Below are 19,883 nucleotides of genomic sequence, written 5' to 3'. Positions count from 1 at the left end.
TCCCCCACCCCGCCCCGCCGAGAAGAGGCGGCTCCGTGCGCCGTGTGTGTACAGTTTGCATTGCCAACAACACGCGCGCGCGGCCGGGTGCGCGCGCCCGCCAGCGCACACTCACACACATAGAGACACACACACATACAGACACACACACATACAGATCCGGGTGGGGGGAGCGGCAGCGCGAGACAGCGCGAGCCTCCGAGAAAGCGCGAGACACGCCGGCGCGTGCAGCTCTGCGGCGGCCGCTGCGCCCCGGCTCCAACCCCGCGCAGCCAGCTCGTGAGCGCCGGTCCGGGTTATTTATGCGGCGGCCGCGTCCGCCAGCTGCGGCTTCCTCCAGCCCCCCCTCCCGGGCGCGCCCCGACTCGCGGCAGCAGTTGCCGGGACTCGCGCGTGGGTGTGTTGTTTGTGGGCTTCTGCCTCGGCGCCGCGGGTGCCACCTCCCGGGACGCTGCCCAGCGTCCCCGGTCGCGGTAAGTTTCTTCACCCTCACTCTGGCGCGCTGCACCTCCGCCCCTCACGCCGTCCCCGCCACCTCTACGCCGGGCCGGGCTGCGACTTGACTCTGCTCCGCGCTGCTCCCGGGGCGGCGGCAGCAAAAGTTTCGCCCCAGTCGCTGAGCTCGGCGCGGCTGGGCGGGTGTGACATGTGTCAAATTTCGGCTCGGCATCGGGGTCGCGTTCCGGACCTAACATCACCACTTGTTGTTCTTTCTCATGTAGCTTTGTGCTGAGGGGAAGGGGGCGTCGAGAGAAGGGAGGCTGCCTTTGGCTCACGGATGATTTTTAGTTTTGTATTCGAAAGATGTTGCCTTGTCCGGCAACAGACCCTCCAGACCGCGGCTGGAGGAAAATGTGTGTGGAAACAGCAGATGTGTTTGTTTACTTTTATTTTTATTGTGTGTTGTCTCTTCCCTCTTCTCCCCCCCCCCCCGCCCCACCCCCGAGGAGGAGAAACAACAGTAAAAACATCTGGCGTTTGGAAGCACATACTTTATTGTCCAACTGCTGACCTTTATTTACTCCGTTGGGCAAGTGCACGCTTCTCGTCTCTAAGTTAGACACTTCAGCGTACATTTCACAAGTACTTCTGGGGGAATGGAGGCGGAGAAGGGACACTCCTGCTTCTCCACTGAAGAAACTCCTGGCCCCTAGTGACACTTAGGAATGGTCGTGCATCTCGACTGCTGCCCCCGCTCGCGCTCTTTCCCCTGTCCACGGTTAGCAGGACCCGCTTCACCCGGGATATGTCCTGGTCTTACTTTTATTCCGCCTTGGCGAGGTCTCCCTACTCCGAGGGTGGGTTTGGGGTGAAATCGCGCCTCCGGGTTCTTCAGGGAGGGGACGAGGGATGGGCTCAGATACCTTTCGGAGAAAAGGAAGGCTTCTCGGTTGACTTTTACCTGTAAGTCCGCGGAGGCCCCGGACGAGCGGAGGGCAGGCAGATGCGCTGGGTTGACTTTGACCGTGAGGAGCGCGGGGCCCGGCGCCCCTTCGCGCTCGCGGCGGCGCACGTGCGGCGGCGGCGCGGGCCGGACCCACTGGGTGGCCGCGCCCGCGTGTCTCCCGCACGCCTCCCCCCGCCCCGCCGGCCAGAAGGCGCCCCGACACCCTGACCTGGGGGCTAGCGTCTGCGGGGACCTGTCCCATGCCGTGGGTGTTCGGGTAGGTCTAGAGCAGGGAGGAAAAGTTGCCCTCCTGTCCTCAGACTCTGGAATCTCTGAGGTGAGTCTCAGAGCACCTGGCGCGCGGGTGAACTAATTAGGAACAACGGGAGCGACAGGCACGTGCGAGTCTGGAGCATTTGAGAGTGGAACTCGCGCGCATTTTGCACGGGGACAGGGCGAGAGAGGCAGAACTGGATACCGCTTGGGAGGCTCCTCAAATTCCAGAATCCCCAAGGAGCTAGACCCATCTGTGTATTTGTTTATTCAGCTTTTTAACCAACAGATTTAAACCACTTAATGGACAGCTGCTGTCTGTAGTGCTCCTTTGCCTCCCGCCACACACACTCCCTCCCATTTTCTCTCACCACATGTTGAAATCCAGTTTCTTGATCTTGAGGATTGTTCCTCGAGTACTGTTTGCTCCCAGGTGGCCAGGCTTTCACGACGCGAGTGCTCAGAAGGGCGGGAAGGAGAAAGGGCGTGGAAGACCTGTGGGAGTGTGTTAGGTGTGTGTATTTCTATTCATCATGGATTCAGAAGTGCTGAAAGAGCCACCTCCCCAACTTGCCCAGAGACTGCTTAGAAGAATAATTAAGTAGTAGCAGGTAAGCCAAGGTGAGAAAGTGAAGCTCTAGTGTCAGGTAGCTCAAGTGGACGTTTTCCAGCTGGAAGTATTTGGGGAGATTTACTTTTGGAAAACAAAAGTTTGCCTGGAAGGCACATCTTTGCACACTCTCCTAATTCAAACAGTTTGTTTAGGCTTCAGTGGAGACGGAAGGGGTGTGTTTAATAGCGTCTGTGCTAGAGGTCAACACTAAACAAAGATGAGCTTTGAGGTATTTTCATCTTCAATTTTGCATTATGGCATACCTCAGGAAATGTTTTATGTTGTCAAAAGTCCTGTTTATCTTTTCTGTCACTGTGAGTTATGGATGGGTACATTCTCAGTGTCCTGGAATTTTAAAATGTAGTGTTTGTTTAATACTGCTAAACAGTTATTTACAATTTTGACTTATTTGTGTATGCATTAATAAAGTGGGTATGAAGTTATGTACACTGTGATCACTAGGTTCATAAAATGTCATTTTCAGCTTTAAAGCTTTTAAAGTCATTCCGTCCCTTGTTCCTTCTTTCCTTCTCCCTCTCCCCCTTTCTGCCTTCCTTCCATTTTTATTTCTAGCCTAGACCCATATTTAGTAGTTGCTTACTTCAGTACTTCTTTAAGAAACCCACTGCTTCATTGTTATCTGAAACTAAGTGAGAGAAATGTTTAATTGTGATTAAATTACTAACTTTTAAAGAAGAGACTAGAAACCTGATGATACAGCCCTGTTGATAAGTGACAGAAGACACTCAATTTTTAAAGATCATCTTAAAGTTCACTTTTTAACTACAAGAATACAAAAAATTAAGGGAATAATTTTTAAGTTCAGTTTAAATATGAGTACAATAACTTTTCTTTTTTATACATAGTTTATTAAATTACCATTACATTACAATTAATACCAAAATAGAAAAAAAGGGAAATATATACAAATAACAATTATGAACTATTTTAAGCTATTTTTCAAAATTTCTCAACTTATACTTTAGGATTCAGTGTGATGGGAATTCCAGAACTGAATATTCAAGTGAAAAGAGACCTTTAATTACATTATGATGTGAATAGACTTACTAATAGTTATATCTGAGTAAACTGTCATTCCAGTTTCATTTCTTTGCACTGATGGTAGTGTAGTGGGTTTGCTTGAAAAAAAAAATCCTTGTAGTATTCTATAAACTTAAAATAGGGGTAAATTGTTGTATGTGACACATTATAAAACTAGGTAGAAAGGTGAACATTAAAATCACAGGTAACCCATAATGAGAAGTTACATTCCTTTTGTACAAGCAAAGACTCAGAAACACAAAACAACTCTCTTTGCATAACTATTAGAATTGTACTCTATGAAAAGTATATTTAAATATGTGAAGATGCCTTCATGACTTGATTGAGACTTATAGAGCATATAATAAAATACTGAACATAACCAGATAAATTTACCAGACATTTTATTTTAAGAGAACATGCTGAGGGATATGGTACTTAATTACATAAAAGAAATATTATTTGTGATACATTTAAAGATTTATGTTGCTCTGCCTTATCATTCTGTGTTGACACTCCCATGTTAGATCAATTATGTTATAATATTGATAGAAAACGGAATGATGGAAATGGTCATATATTTCTGTCTCTCAGTTAAGTCAGAGAGATCACTGACTCAAAGAAGTTCTCTTGGCAAGAGTGTTGCTAAACAATGTTACAAATCACTGTTGAATTCCAAAATGATGTTAATTTCATTATAATTACTGAATACTAATTCATGGCACAGTTATTTTTTTCTTTAACTCTGTGATAGATCATAGTACTCTTAGTGATAAATGAATGGATCTAAAATGTTCTAACCAGTGCCCAGATTCATTCTGCCCTTTGATAAAAGAAAGTTTATTTCTTAACCTAGGCCCAGTGAGATTTTAAGATTTGCATAGATTTTTGAAAATAACTTTATTTATGTAGTCCTTAATTCATAGAGTTCTAACAAATTTGATCAAATCCAACCCAGAAAGATTGTTGTTTATCTTCTTAAGCCTTCTGAAAAAGTAATCCAGGTGCTTGAAACTTTACTTAAACAAATTCCAGTGCTTATGGTCCACAGATAGTTTAATGAGTAATTTTAATTTTGTGTGCCATAGTTAATGTCTCTTCTTTTTTTGGATGACATGGACATTTATCTCTTAACATATTCAATACTTGGACTCCAGGCATAACACTTTCAGAGTGTTATCAGGTAAAAATAATTTAAGTTCTTTGGCTTTTTTCCCCCATGAGGCTTAAGTCATTTTCATTGCTTTCTTATGAAGTTGTTCCAAATGTTAGCTACTTCATTTGTCTCATAACTATTTTTTAACACCTTAACTAAGCATAGTTAGGAGGGTTGCTTAAACATATCATTACTTTTTTTAAAGTCCAGAATTGGTTATATGAAAATTCATTACTGTTGAATTATATAAATACTAATAAGTAGAATAGTCTTTCCTTGTAGGTGTTCCTATCTATTAAATGATACTTACTTCCCACTTGCCTATTTACTTCTGTCTTATCGTTACCTCTAATGTATTGTTATATATATATTCTTTGCTTTGCCCTGTATTTCCATCTAGTCCGTGCCCCCAATTTTCCAGACAAAATACATAAAAAGGAGAGTAACTTTGGTGAAATATAAAGAGATATTATAGCTAACAGGTCAATGTTAGAATATTGAGATGCTGGAGAGATATCCTCAGAGAAAATTTAGATTTATTATGTTCCAACACTATTAATGTTAAAATAAAAAGTAAACTTGTGTATGTGGGTGACTTATTTGCAGTAATAGTTTTTATTTCAACTGTTTTTTTTCTCTAAATAGATGCTTCAATGACTTGCTGTCTTATCAGTTGTGATGTTAAGTATTGGCTTAATTATTTTTAGGCGCATAATCCCAATTTTGTAATTGGAGTGACTAGGAATTTGTTTATTTCGGCAAAATTTTGTCCAGCAGCCAAATTAAAATATACTGTAAAATCAGGTATGCTTGTATCACTCCTATTTCATTTTAAAACAACTTTATGTTATAATGATTTGTAGCTTATAGTTCACATTGAATCCTAATACTTTTTCATTTTGGGATTGTGAACATTTGTTTACTCTCTCTGAATTGACTTGTATCTGATCATTTGCCCAGTTTCCTTTCCATGAACAATTTGAATTCTTACATTCCCTCAATTTATATAAATCAATGCATTTTAATGTGACATTTTATTAAAAAATCCATTTGTCCACAAATTATCTGTGGAGTCCAAGTTCAGTTTTTGAATTCCTTGATATTTGAAATATGTGCTCTTGGAACTATATTCTACTGATTGAATTCAACTTCCCAAACAGTTGTACACTATTTTTTTCCCCTGGAATCCATCAAGGATCTTCAGAACATACCTTTCCATTATATTGATAAATATGTCATACTGAGCTGACATCTTCATTCCTTTCTGCTGTAGCAAATTATTTTCATTAGCAAGAGCATATAAAATTTAAATGTTGAAAAAGCACACTGCTATGAAGCAAATGAATCCCCAGGGGTTTAAAAGCTCTCAGCATTTTTAGTTTATTAATGTTCCTCAATTTCCTTTGATTTCTGTCTTAGAAGCCTTAAAATATTCTTTGTGGAAGATAATGTTGGTTTAAAATTTAAGTTTTTAGTGTTGCTTTTTAAAGCTCTTTGTAACAAGTCTGAAAGATTTGTGCCATGAAACTATCATAAAAAATTTTTTAAAACAGGTTAAGGACATTTAACTTTAAATTCCTCAAAGAAAGGATGCTAGCTACTGCAAAGAACATAGTTTATCTGGTATCCATTTCTTTCTTTTCTTTCTTCTCAACTTTTATGATGCTATTTTCTGTGAAAGTTTTCTTTTTTGCATCATTTTTGTTTTGTATCATTTTGGTACACATACAGAACTACCACTTTGCAACTTTTTCTCAATTTAAGCAAAAAATAACAAAATTTCCTAAAGTGTATTTTAGGGGGTAAGAAAAAATCTTGTGGTAGACATATTTCAGAGAAAGTGTTTATAAAATTTCTTGCTGGCAGATAGAGAGGAGAAACTTATAGTACACTAATCCAAATATCTTAACATCTTAGCATATGTAGACTGTCATAAAATCATCTCATTTAAAAAAGAAAAAGATCCCCAACATCCTTAAAAAATATTCCTCACCATCACTTCACCCAAATTTATGTTCCAGGATTTGGTTGATCTATATTTGTATGCCTGTAGCTAGCTCTTCATTTCCTTTTTGTCTTCATTTTCCCCCCTTTCTCAGTAGGTCTTTTACTTTAGCTAAATTATGTCCCCCAAACTCTTGTTTTATACACCTAATTATTACCCCCTCATTACCAGTCTGATCAGGTAGACCATCAGCTACTTCCTGATTTGATGCAATAGCTACTTAATTTTCCCTCTTTTCTCCCTTCAGGTACAACAGTTTATTCTCCAAGTAGCAGTGACCTTTTGAAGATATATCTATCTGATTATGTCACTCTTGAAAGGTATATATAAATCTTCCAACAACTTCTTATGTCTCTGAGAATAAAAGTCAAGGACCTTACTAAAGTCCGTTTTATTTGACCTCTGCTCTCTGTCTCGTAGTATTTCCTATCATTTTCCTCTCGTTCAGTCAACCCTAGACACTGACTTCCTTGACATTCCTCAAAATGGGATCAGCTATTTCTTACTTCAGAGTTTTCCTCTGTCTGCGGTAATGCTCTGCCCTCAGGTGTCTTCACTAACTTCAAATCTCTGTTCAAACATATCCTTATGGAAGCCTTCTCTGATTGTCATATCTAAAATAACAAATCAGCATTGTTCATGCTCTGTCACCTTTATCATATGTTAATTTCCCTTATAGCACTATCAACTGCCTTTAAAAAGATTGTTTCTTTATTTATAGTCTCAATGAGAATGTGTATTCCATGGATACAAAGTTTTCTTTTGGGCACTGTTCTAATCCAGTGTTTAGAACATGCATGCCTTGTACTTGGTAGGAACTCTAAAACTAAATATTGAATTGAGGAATGTATGACTTTGTGGAGGTCCAGCAGGTTACTTCTGTCTGTATCATTGTTCCATTTTGTGTATGTGTGTCATTGAAATTCCTTTTCACCTTTTTTATCTTGCACCCATCCTATACCATATTTGGGAAACTGTTCATTACTGTATTGGCCGAGACATGACTGTCATCTTGGGTAGGTATGCTGAAAGTTCAGTTTTCTGTATCTCTTTTTTATTCTTGACCTGAGAATATAGCTTAATTTGAAAGTTCTGAGTAGATATTAATGCTTTTGGACAAAAAATGCACAGTAGTTGAGTGCTTCAACATAATAATGCTTAGGACCATTGAACTATATTTAATCATAGAACTCGTCATTGTATCTGGAAGAAAAGCTGTGATAGACCTAGACAGTGTATTAAAAAGCAGAGACATCACTTTGCTGACAAAGGTCCATATAGTCAAAGCTATGGTTTTTCCAGTAGTCATGTGCGAATGTGAGCGTTGGATCATAAATAAGGTTGAGCATTGAAAAATTGATGTTTTCAAAGTATGGGGCTGTAGAAGACTCTTGAGAGTCCCTTGGACTGCAGGGAGATCAAACCAATTAATCCTAAAGGAAATCAACCCTGAATATTCATTGAAAGGACCGATGCTGAAGCTGAGTTTCCAATACACTGGCCATCTGATAAAAAAGAGACGACTCATTGGAAAAGACCCTGATGCTGGAAAGATTGAAGGCAGGAGGAGAAGGGGATGGCAGAGGACGAGATAGTAGGATGGCGTCACTGACTCAAAGGACATGAATTTGAGCAAACTCCAGGAGATCGTGAAGGGCAGGGAAGGCTGGTGTGCTATGGTTCATGGGGTCCCAAAGAGTTAGACATGGCTCAACAATAACAACAACAACAAAAACAACATCTTAATATGAGTAACATAATTAGTGTATATAGATGTTTCTAATGGTTATACTATGAGTACAACATGGGCATTCAAATTGTTTCTGGGGGATGGTGAGGAAAGAGGGAGGGGAATGGGTTAAGTCAGGGTCTTTTCTAAAACCATATCTAGAGTGTTGTTGTTATCCTGTAGTATAATTAGACAGTTTTACTTTCATTGCATTGGCACATATACCATCGTTTATAACTTATCTTTTCTTTCATTCTTACAGTATCAATCTTTAACAGAGCAGGTTAAGAATTTATGATTTGTTGGAAAGTCCATCTTTCTGAATTTAAAATCCTGTTCTTTAGCTTGTGCAGGTCACATTGGGACATCTACAGCTGGGGGGTGAATGAGTGATACAACTCTCCATATAATACCACACGGATCCACACATTTTATTCACATAAATCTAATGTCCTGTAGAGTTCTTTCACATACTATGTACATATTTAAAATTTGTATTAACTTGCTTAGCAGTTTTGTTCTAAATATCTTGAGAAAGGGGCATGTAATCTTCACTATTGATAATGAGGAAAGAGGCCTCTCTTTGCCTACTTCATCTCATTTCCCTGTTTCTCTTTCCTCTTTGAGACAAATTATGAGATCTTTCAGAATAATTCTGATATCTTATTATATCATGAGTGAATGTGTGGTCCTTGAAAAACTCTGAAGAAAGACACAGTGTGGCTTTATTATATTATTACCTCACTTTTTCCTTTCAAAAAACTTACTAACTTATGCTTTCTGTTTTTTTTTTTTTTTTTTTTTAAATCCTGGTCCTTAGGTACTCATTGCCCTCCTTGTCACCATCTGGCTCTTCCAGGTCCCAATGTATTCTCTTTTCCTTGTTCCAAGCAGGAATTTTTTTTTTTTTTTTATTAAAAGCTTTCTCTGATAATGGTAATGCAACTAGAATGTGAATGAAAATGACTCCTTCTGGAAAGCATAATTATCTCAGATAGTAAAATGGCCTGCTTGGTTTACTGATCAGAGTTCCACAGTGAGTGCCAGGAGACCTGCGTTCTGTTTCTTAGTCTGACTTTCAACTATTGTGCAATATTGGGTGGATCTTTTTCTTCAAAATTAAAAAGAGATTGGATTAGTTTTTAGGTTATTTTCAACTGAAACCTTTTATGATGTACATAAGTCAAATTTGAAGCTGTAAACAGGTTGTCTCTTACTACAATATAAACACACAGGTAAGAATGACTGGGAGAAAAAGATAATTCCTAAAATAAAGACAATTAAAACCAACAAAAAATTACCACAAATATCTTTGCTTATGAAACCCAGGGGGCTCAGTTAAAATCCACTTTTCTTCACTTTTCTTAGCCCACTTGGAATTTTCACATCACTTGCCTCCTTCCCAGTCAACAATGGAACCTCACCTTATTTAACCAGGATGCCGAGACAGGGAGAGGAGAAGTGAGTGCATGTGGAGTTGGTCATGTCAGGGTTGAGAAAAATAAATAATTGCCTGGCATCCTGTTCCCTGAAGCACATACCATTAACATCCCATAAATATTCATTTCTTTACAATTTTGCCTTGGTCCTGTGGTCATTCACATATTTAGCTTTTGGTGGCATCAATCTGGAAATAAAATGTACAGTTGGATGAGCTGTTTGATAAGCTTTGTCTTTGTAAAATTAGAGCTCTCCTTTTTAATGGACCTTACACACACTCGCGCACACACACATTTTTTAGAACCCGCATACAATGCTGGGCTGCCTCATGGTCCAGTCTGTGCGCTGTGCTACATTAAAACGCAACTCCCAACTGTAGGGAGCTGCATGTCTTTGCTGCGGTTTGGCTTAAAGGGAGTGAGTAACACAAGGGTTTATACAGTGCACCACGTAGGAAGTTTGGCCCCACATTTCTTGAGACATCTGTTTTTCTTCCCCAAAGAACTGCTGAAAAGTCTTTAGAGCCTCATCTAAGTTATTCCTTCGCTGCTTTGCTGCCCCACCCCCGAGACAAGTGATGCATGCGTTTACACCAAGTGTACGTGCCCTGTGAAGTATGCCGTCCTGTGTGTAGTGTGGTGTCTTTCCTCATTATGGCTACTTTCCTTGTGACAAATTAGCCTATATGTAGACAAATAAGGAGCCACAGATGGCATCTCAGAAGGTAGGGGATTATGAATTGCAGTAGTTTTTAGTAGTGATGTAAGCTTGCAAATGTTTATTTTTCAGTACATTTTGCCTTGCTGTATGTTGTAGAGTTAACCTTTTTGGCACCTAGGACCATTTTCATGGACAAATTTTCCAGATCATGGGTGGGGCAGGGGGAATGCTTTCAGGATCATTCAAGGGCATTACATTTATTGTGTCCTTTATTTCTATTGTTATTACATCAGCTCCAACTCAGATCATCAGGCATTAGATTCTGGAGGTTGGGGACCCCTGTTAATAGAGAATGTATACTCCTGTAACTAAAAATAAAGTTCATTTGACAGCCTTTGTGTTGTCCCAAAGAAAGTACTTTTAAATTTATATTTTCTTGATCTATTTATAATATTTCTCTACTTTCAGAAAACTATGCTTTTAGGTTGCCCTTGTATGACTTCCAATTCTGTGCTCTTTTGTAATTTTCAGTAATTTCAAACTGTCCCTAGTTCTGCATGTCTGTTGCTGAAACTATTCCGCAAGTTGAAGAAAGGCAGTGTAATTTTTTATTTCTAATTGGTATTTGACTTTACATAGGTGTTCTCTTTGATATCCCTCTAATTGTGTCCTGGAAGAATCTCATTCCCGCTGGACTGAAATGATGCTAGATGCTAAAATGTGACTAAGTACCTGCTTACTCATATTATTATATTAAAGGAACATCATTGTTATAAGTATTGTTTTTATTTTGAGAGACAACTTGTTTTTATGACTATAGAAGATCAAATTTTAAAGGCAAATGTACAATAATAGAGAATATATGGTAATAAGCTATGAATAAATAAACAATAAAATATTTAATGCTTCGGAGAAGGCAATGGCGACCCACTCCAGTACTCTTGCCTGGAAAATCCCATGGATGGAGGAGCCCGAGCAGTCGTGGGGTCGGTAAGAGTCGGACACGACTGAGCGACTTCACTTTCACTTTTCACTTTCATGTATTGGAGAAGGAAATGGCAACCCACTCCAGTGTTCTTGCTGGAGAATCCCAGGGATGGGGAAGCCTGGTGGGCTGCCGTCTCTGGGGTCTCACAGAGTCGGACACGACTGAAGCGACTTAGCAGCAGCATTTAATGCTTATTTTCTTATTATTGGAATTACATTTTTTTGAGAGGACATTTAAAATAGAATACAAATGATTATTTTATTTTTACATGTCTACTTATAAGACAGTGAAAATATATTTGATTATTTTTACAAAGCTATTTGGCTATACATTTGATGTTTCATTTTAAAATAAGGTATTGGCTACTATGTTGTAGAAATGATCCTGATAATTTTCTCTCAGAATTGTTACTTGTTACTTTCACTGTGATTTATTACTTTTACAAGTTATATTTTAAATGCTCATCTTTACAAAGTTGTTTAAATATCAGACATAATATGTTGGTTTTTTTTATAAGAAAACTATCAGATGTAATCTTTTTATTTTTAATTGAACTATAGTTGATGTATAATATTGTGTTTCAGGTATATAGCAAGTGATTCAGTTATATATTCAGATTATTTTCCCTTATAGTTTATTATAAAATATTGAATATAGTTCCTTATGCTATACAGTGAATCCTTGTTTATTTTTTATATAATAATTTATATCTGTTAATTGTATACCCCTAATTTATCCCTCCCTCCCTCCTCCTTTCCCCTTTGGTAACCACAGTTTGTTTTCTATGTCTGTTTGTCTGTTTCTGTTTTGTAAATAAACTCACTTGTATTATTTTTAAGATGCCACATATAAGTGATATCATGTATGATATTTATCTTTGTCTGATTTACTTCACTTAGTAAGATAATCTGTAGGTCCATTCATGTGCTACAGTGGCGGTATTTCATTCTTTTATGGCTGAATAACATTTCATTGTGTACACACACACACTCACTAACTCACTCACTCACTCTATATCTTCACTCATCTGTTGATGGATGATTAGGTTGCTTCCATGTCTTGTCTATTGTAAACAGCGCTGCTATGGACATTGGGGTGCATGTATCTTTTCAAATTCTGGTTTCCTCCAAATATATATATCCAGGAATGGAATTGCTGTATCATATAGTAGTTTTTAGTTTTTTAAGGAACCTCACTACAGTTTTCCAAAGTGACTTCATCAATTTACATTTCCACCAATGCTGAAGGAGGATCTCCTTTTCTTCACATCTTCGCTAACATTTATAATTTGTAGACATTTTTTTTTTTTTTAATTTTGGCCACCTCATGTGTGGCTTGCAGGATTTCAGTTCCCGGACCAGGATTGAACCTGGGTCATACAACAGGGAAAGCCTGGACTCTTCACCATTAGGCTACCAGGAACTCTGTATTATTTGTAGACTTTTTGACTTTCGTGGCCATTTTGACCACTGTGAAGTGATGCCTCACTGTAGTGTTGATTTGCTTTTAACTAATTTGTGACCTTGAGCATATTTTCATGTGCCTGTTGGCCATCTGTATGTCTTCTTTGGAGAAATGTCTGTTTAGGTTTTCTACCCATTTTTTGATTGCATTTTTTTTTTATATTGAGCTGTATGAACTGTTTGCATATATTGGAAATTAAACCCTTGTCAGTCATGTCATTTGCAAATGTTTCCTCATAGTTCATAGACTGTCTTTTCATTTTGTTGATGGCTTCGTTAACTGTGCAAAAGCTTGTAAGTTTGATTAGGTTCCATTTTTTTCTCATTTGCTTTTGTTTTTATTTCTTTTGCCTTGGGAAACTGATCTAAGAAAATATTGCTATGATTTTATTGTGCTTTATTAACAACACAAAATATATTTTAATTAATCTGCTTTACACATTTGTTTTAAGCTCTATAAATTTTCAAGTTTTAATTAAAGAATTTATATGCAGTAAAGTTCACATCTTTCTAGTGTACAGTTCTGTATGTTTTCACAAACATATAGTTGTGTACTCACTACCACAATTAAGATGTGGAACAGTTCCATCATGCTCCAAAATTTTTTCATGTGGATTTTAGTTAACACCTTCTCTCATCTTGTAGTCTCTGGTAACCACTGATCTGTGGTTACCTAGAGTTTTGTCCCTAGAGTTTTGTTTTTTAAAGTGTGTTTTTTGGGAGAGGTAACAGTCTTTTTAATTGAGTGAATTTGATATTGTAGCACTGTTTACATTTATGGTGTCCACCATGTAACATGGTCTCTATTGTAGCCATATCTATCACATCACATAATTGCAGTGCAATATTGTTGCCTCTTCATTATACTGTGTCGTGAATGTCTGTGGCGTATTTACTACTCCTTTCAAGTTTGTACCCTTAAACAACATCAATCTTATCCCCCCATCTCCATCTCTTGGTAACCCCCTAGTTTGCCCTCTGATTTTACAAGTTTGACTTTGTTAGATTCCACATGTACGTGTGGTATCAGACAGCACAACCTCTCTGACTTGTCTCAGCATGGTGTGCTCAAGGTCTGTCCATGTTGAAGCAAACGGCAGGATAAGGCTTCCCCAGTAGGAAGTGGGTAAGGAACCTGCCTGCCAGTGCAGGAGACAGAAGAGACTCAAGTTCAATCCCTGGGTTGGGAGGACCCTCTGGAGGAGGGCATGGCAATCCACTCCAGTATTCTCGCCTGGAGAATCCCTTGGACAGAGAAGTGTTATATGTATATATGCATTATATACATGTATATAATACTTCAGTCCTGTCTGACTCTTGTATAATGTATTTATACAAATTGTATAAAATACTCACGTATAATATATATGTATATACTATATCTATATGTACATATTATATTCAACTCTGTGTTATTAATCATGTGGTATGTAACCTTCAGAGGCAGGCTTCTTTCATCTAGCCTAATGCGTTTGAGATTCATCAAATTGTTGTGTATATCAGTTTTGCCTTCGTGAGAATGTAGTCACTTGTTCCTATCATAATTTCTTAGGAGTTTATAATTCTCCTCTCATTTCTTATTCAACTATGTTTATTTTATAGATTATTACATTTTATTTTGACTTATAAATTGACTTGGCTTAAGAACTAGAGACTTTACAATTTGATCTTTTCTGAGAATAATTTGGGGTCCCCTCCATAGCTGTCTACTCTCACTTCTATTTCCACCCTTAGTCTCTCTTGTTCTCATACTTCTTTCCTTTGCTCTCATAGGTGTTTGTTGTTCTTTTCACTACTTTTCATCTGTTTGACAAGGTGAGAGATGTACAGCCCATTCAGGTAGTTAGCTTTTAGAGAAGAAGCAGCTCATTATCAGTTGTTTAATAATACCCATTCATTTATTCAGTCACTTACTCATTTATTCATTGATTACTGATCACCCACCATATGTAAATGGCAAAAGAAGTAAGAAGAATCCAAGAATCCTAGAATTGAAACCTTTGAGATAATAAATTAAATTTTTGTTCTCCCTTCCAAATCAGGTGGGAGATGGGGACAGAGTTTGTTACCCAAGGGCCACTGTCAGATGGCTTATGGACTGCAGTGTATGGAAAAATAATATAATCAGAGAGGTAAATCAAAAAGTTGGGCTTCCCTTGTGAATCAGCTGGTAAAGAATCCACCTGCAATACGGGAGACCTGGATTCAATCCCTGGGTTGGGAAGAGTCCCTGGAGAAGGGAATGGCTACCCTCACCAGTATTCCCACACCTACCAATGAGGAGACATAAGAGATGAAGGTTCGATCCCTGGGTCGGGAAGATCCCCTGGAGGTGGGCATGGCAACCCACTCCAGTATTCTGGCCTGGAGAATTTAATGGAGTGTAGTCCTTGGGGTCGCAGAGAGTCAGACACAGCTGAGCAACTTTCACTTTCAAATCAAAAAGTCGGGTGGGCTGCTAAGGACAAATTGTCAGTTTGAAGAGGCCAGCTAGACTGAAATGGAACAGAAATCAGGGAGGCAAGACAGGAGTGAAAATACACAAGATGCCTGGAGAAATCCTCTGTGGGTTACCTTTTTTTACAGGTAAGAAATGAGTAATTTAAAGACATCTGCATGTGAGAGAGGCAATCCCCATTTTCATAGTCCTAGCTAGTGGCTTTGTAAAACGTACATGAATGAATAACTAATTGTAATATTCAATAATTGACAAAATTTAATTGATAGTTCTTCCTTACATTGAATTGGAATCAATTAGCCATTATTTCTAACTCCACCTTTTGGTTTTACACAGACGATCTCACATAGATAACTTTGCAGATGTCTGAAAAAATTTTTATAATCAATAAACCTTTCTGAGGATAAAGAAGTCATATTTCTTCAGTTATCCTTTATATATACTCTGTGGATTTCTTTCACCCTTTACAGTTCTCATTACCCTCCTGTGGATATGCTTCTCTTTGCTGAAGTTTCCCTTTAAAATGTATCCAGAGCTAAATACCATACCATGTATATGTTCTGACCAACACAGAAGGCAGTGAAAATTTGTCTTCATTTTTTCTATAACTGAATGGCAGTTTCTTTTTCAGTCATGTTACATTGTTACTATAATGTTGCTTCATTTCATGTAAATTACAATTATTATCAGTTTGAATACTGTAAAAAAAATAGGATTTATATGTCTGTTACATTTGTTTCTTTATTGTTTAGCATATTCAGCATATCAAGATTTTTAGAAATCTTGGTTCTATTTTCTGTGTTAACAATTGTGTCATACATAATTTTGATTAATACATTTTATACCTCTACTTAATTATTTTTGAAAATATTGATCAGAACAAGGTTAAGAATAGAGCCTTTTCTAAACTCAGTGAGTAGGAACTCTTTTGATTTGTCATTAATCCTTTGGATGGGATTATTTACCTACTGGTATACATCTGAAATTAATCATAAGTGTCATTATAATAATGGCTAATATTTATTAAGCAGTAGATACTTTTCTAGGAAATTTGTGTGTGAATTAATTTATTTTTCATACTGTCTTTATTAGGATTTATACTGTTATTTCCCCATTTTACCAATGGCAAAGCTGAGTCAGGTTGTCCAGAACTGTGAAGTATCTGAGATTTTTCCTTACTTGCATGGTAACAAATTAGTCAGACACTATTTTGTGGAGCGTTATAGAAGACAAAGGACTTTATTACTCCTGATACAGTGAGGAGCAGGAACCTTATGCTTGCTTTGGTTCCTCATTCCCCAAGTCCAGGGGCTTCCCTGGTGGCTCAGATGGTCAATCAACCTGCAGTGCAGGAGATCGGGATTGATGCTAGTGGTAGAGACCCTACCTGCCAGTGCGGGAGATGTAGGAGACACTGGTTTGATCCCTGAATTCGAAAGATCCCCTGGGGGAGGCCACTCCAGTGTTTTTGCCTGGGGAATCTCATAGACAGAGGAGCCTGGCAGGCTATGATCCACAGGGTCTCAAAGATGAGACATGACTGAAGCAGCTTAGCATGTATGCACCCATAAGTCCACCAGAGGCTCCACAGAGTGGCCCAAGTCCATGTTGTACACTCTGTATCACTCTGTATTGCAGATGAGGAACTGCAAGTTTAGGAACTCTGATCTTTTATAATGGGCTATAAGCAAACCTTCCTTTTGTTCAGAGGGAGGTATTATGGATATTCAAAGGCAATTTGGTATACAGACATCCATGAGAAAGGTAGTCTAGAACAAAGGCTGTCAGTGCCTCTGCTCACAAAACATGCAGAAACTTGACCGATCTATGATATTTGCCTCTTGATCCAAGAATTTCCCCCAAAGGAAATGGACTTAACAGTTGGCCAAGAAAGACTTACTCCATACTTTCTTGGTCCAGGCATTGTACAGCCAATGCATTTCTTTGATCCACTCATCTAATAACATGTGAGACAAGGAAACAAGGTTTAGCATGACTTATTTTTAACAAATCCATGGCAGGCTTTTTTTTTTTTTAATGTAAGTGCTCACAAACCATCTGTTTAGTAACCTGTTGTAGAATTTTGTTGGGGAATAATGTCAAGATCACTGATCTTCATTTCCTAGAATCCTTTTACCTTCAAAAAATAAAATAACATTTGTCCCCTCTTATGTGTTACATCTGCTCTTCTGTTGTTTGTAACTGTTTCAAGGTTATCAAGTATAGTTTAGTGATAACATATACAAGCTGCTTTTTAGACACCTTAAAATTTTAACCTAGTGGTTCTGCATACCTGAGCTTATTTAAAGTGACTCTTAGCCCTCTTTTTAATTCCTGAGCTTTGATTTTCTCGTTAATCATATTTGATTTTACATTTTAGTATAACTTTTCTTTTTGGTGGAGAAGGTAAACCACCCAAGAATAAAGAAGTTTGACTGTATCTCCGTTATCTTAGAACCTACCACTGTCCCAAACACTAGGTTCATATATTCTTTATTATTTTCTCCATATCTAAATATCTTGAAGTGTTCCTATTTTTTTTGGGGGGGGGGGCTTGGGGTGAGGATTTGCCACAGCCCATTTTAAGAATTTAATATTAAAGCTTTGAGTCATGTTTCTGTACTGTTTCTTGCCATGTAATATCAGTTCTGAGGTTAAATAATCCCTGTGTAATGCTTTTTGTTTTTAAGATATTTTCTTATTAGTTTTCTTTGTGTCTTCTGAGACTGGAAGCTTATAATTTCACTTTTAATATCTCATAATTTCAGTAGATATGATATTGATATTGATCTCAAACTTTTTATTTTAGTTTCATGCCAAGTTATTGTATATATATTCAGTTCAGTTCAGTTGCTCAGTCGTGTCTGATTCTTGGTGACCCCGTGGACTGCAGCACGCCAGGCCTCCCTGTCCATCACCAACTCCCGGAGTTTACCAAAAGTCATGTCCACTGTCAGTGATGCCATCCAACCATCTCATCCTCTGTCATCCCCTTCTCCTCCTGACTTCAGTCTTCCCCAGCATCAGGGTCTTTTCAAATGAGTAAACTCTTCACATCAAGTGGTCAAAGTATTGGGGTTTCAGCTTCAACGTTAGTCCTTCCAATGAACACCCAGGACTGATCTCCTTTATTTTTTTTTTTTTTCTTTTTTTTTTTTTAATCTTTTTTTTTTTTTATTAGTTGGAGGCCAATCACTTCACAACATTTCAGTGGGTTTTGTCATACATTGATATGAATCAGCCATGGATTTACACGTATTCCCCATCCCGATCCCCGCTCCCACCTCCCTCTCCACCCGATTCTCCTTTAGGATAGACTGGTTGGATCTCCTTGCATCCAAGGGACTCTCAAGAGTCTTCTCCAACACCACAGTTCAAAAGCATCAATTCTTCGATGCTCAGCTTTCTTTATAGTCCAGCTCTCATATCCATACATGACCACTGGAAAAACCATAGCCTTGACTAGATGGACCTTTGTTGGCAAAGTAATGTCTCTGCTTTTTAATGTGCTGTCTACGTTGGTCATAACTTTCCTTCCAAGGAGTAAGCATCTTTTAATTTCATGGCTGCAGTCACTGTCTGCAGTGATTTTGGAGCCCCCAAAAATAAAATCTGCCACTGTATATATGTGGAAGTTGGTCATTTTTTCTTTCTGTAAAAGGCCAGATAGTAAATACAGATTGTGGACTATTGGTCTCTGTCACAACTGTTCAACTCTGCCACTGTAATATAAAAGCAGCTATGGATGGCACCTAAGTGCATGACTGTGGTTGTGTGCCAGTAGTTTTATTTATGGACATTAATGTTTGAATTTTATATAATTTTCATATTTCATAAGATATTCTTTTGATTTTGATTCAGCCATTTAAAACTATAAAAATGTATAACCTCACAGACCATCCAAGATCAGGTGGTGAGCCAGTATTAGCTCACAGACTATATTTTGCCAAGCGTGCACACAAGCATACACACATATAGTTGTTAATATAAATATAAACATATCTTTTAAAATTTCTGTTTCTAAAATCCATGCCACATTTTGTTCACTGGCTTGGAACCATGAGCTTAGAATTGACATGGACTTCTAAGAATTCTATGACAAAATTTTTTCTTATTTCTTCCTGTTTCACTGTTATCAAGTAGTAGTTCTCCTTATTGCTTTCTTTTTTCTTTTCTTTTTTAATTTTTGCCTGGACCGGGTCTTTATTGCTGTCCACAGGCTTTCTCTAGTTGCAGTAAGAAGGGGCTAGTCTTTGTTGTGGTGTGTGGTCTTCTCATTGTCATGGCTTCTATGGTTGTGTAGCACAAGCTTCAGTAGTTGTGGTCCATGGGCTTAGTTGCTTCATGGCATGTGGGATCTTCCCAGACCGTGGATCAAAGCCATGTTCCCTTTATTGGCAGGCAGATTCTTATCTGCACCACCAGAAGAAGTCCTACTTATTGCTTCTTAGGTCTTTAGAAAGGAAAAATTATTGGCAAGCCAATAGTTCATTAGTTTCTGTCCTTTATTGTGTCCATCTTTGAATGAAATGTTCCCTTGGTATTTCTAATTTTCTTGAAGAGATATCTGGTCTTTCCCATTCTATTGTTTTCCTCTATTTCTTTGCATTGATCGCTGAAGAAGGCTTTCGTATCTCTCCTTGCTATTCTTTGGAACTCTGCATTCGAAT

General features: G+C 38.3%; 1 protein-coding gene across 6 annotated transcripts in view; it reads left to right on the top strand.

Moving 5' to 3' along the window:
- Positions 1-304: 304 nt before the first annotated feature.
- Positions 305-19,883, top strand: part of FOXP2 (forkhead box P2) — a 634,677-nt gene continuing 615,098 nt past the window's right edge. For 4 of the 6 annotated variants that reach the window (XM_061165326.1, XM_061165325.1, XM_061165324.1 and 1 more), the window contains exon 1: positions 305-473. The gene's annotated coding sequence lies outside the window, so the exon portion shown is untranslated. The remainder of the gene's footprint in view (positions 474-19,883) is intronic. The other 2 variants (XM_061165329.1, XM_061165328.1) reach the window with 1 other exon arrangement.

Source organism: Dama dama, chromosome 18, assembly GCF_033118175.1.
Source record: "Dama dama isolate Ldn47 chromosome 18, ASM3311817v1, whole genome shotgun sequence".
NCBI classification, from domain to species: domain Eukaryota; kingdom Metazoa; phylum Chordata; class Mammalia; order Artiodactyla; family Cervidae; genus Dama; species Dama dama.
This window is presented reverse-complemented; position numbering and strand designations above follow the sequence as displayed.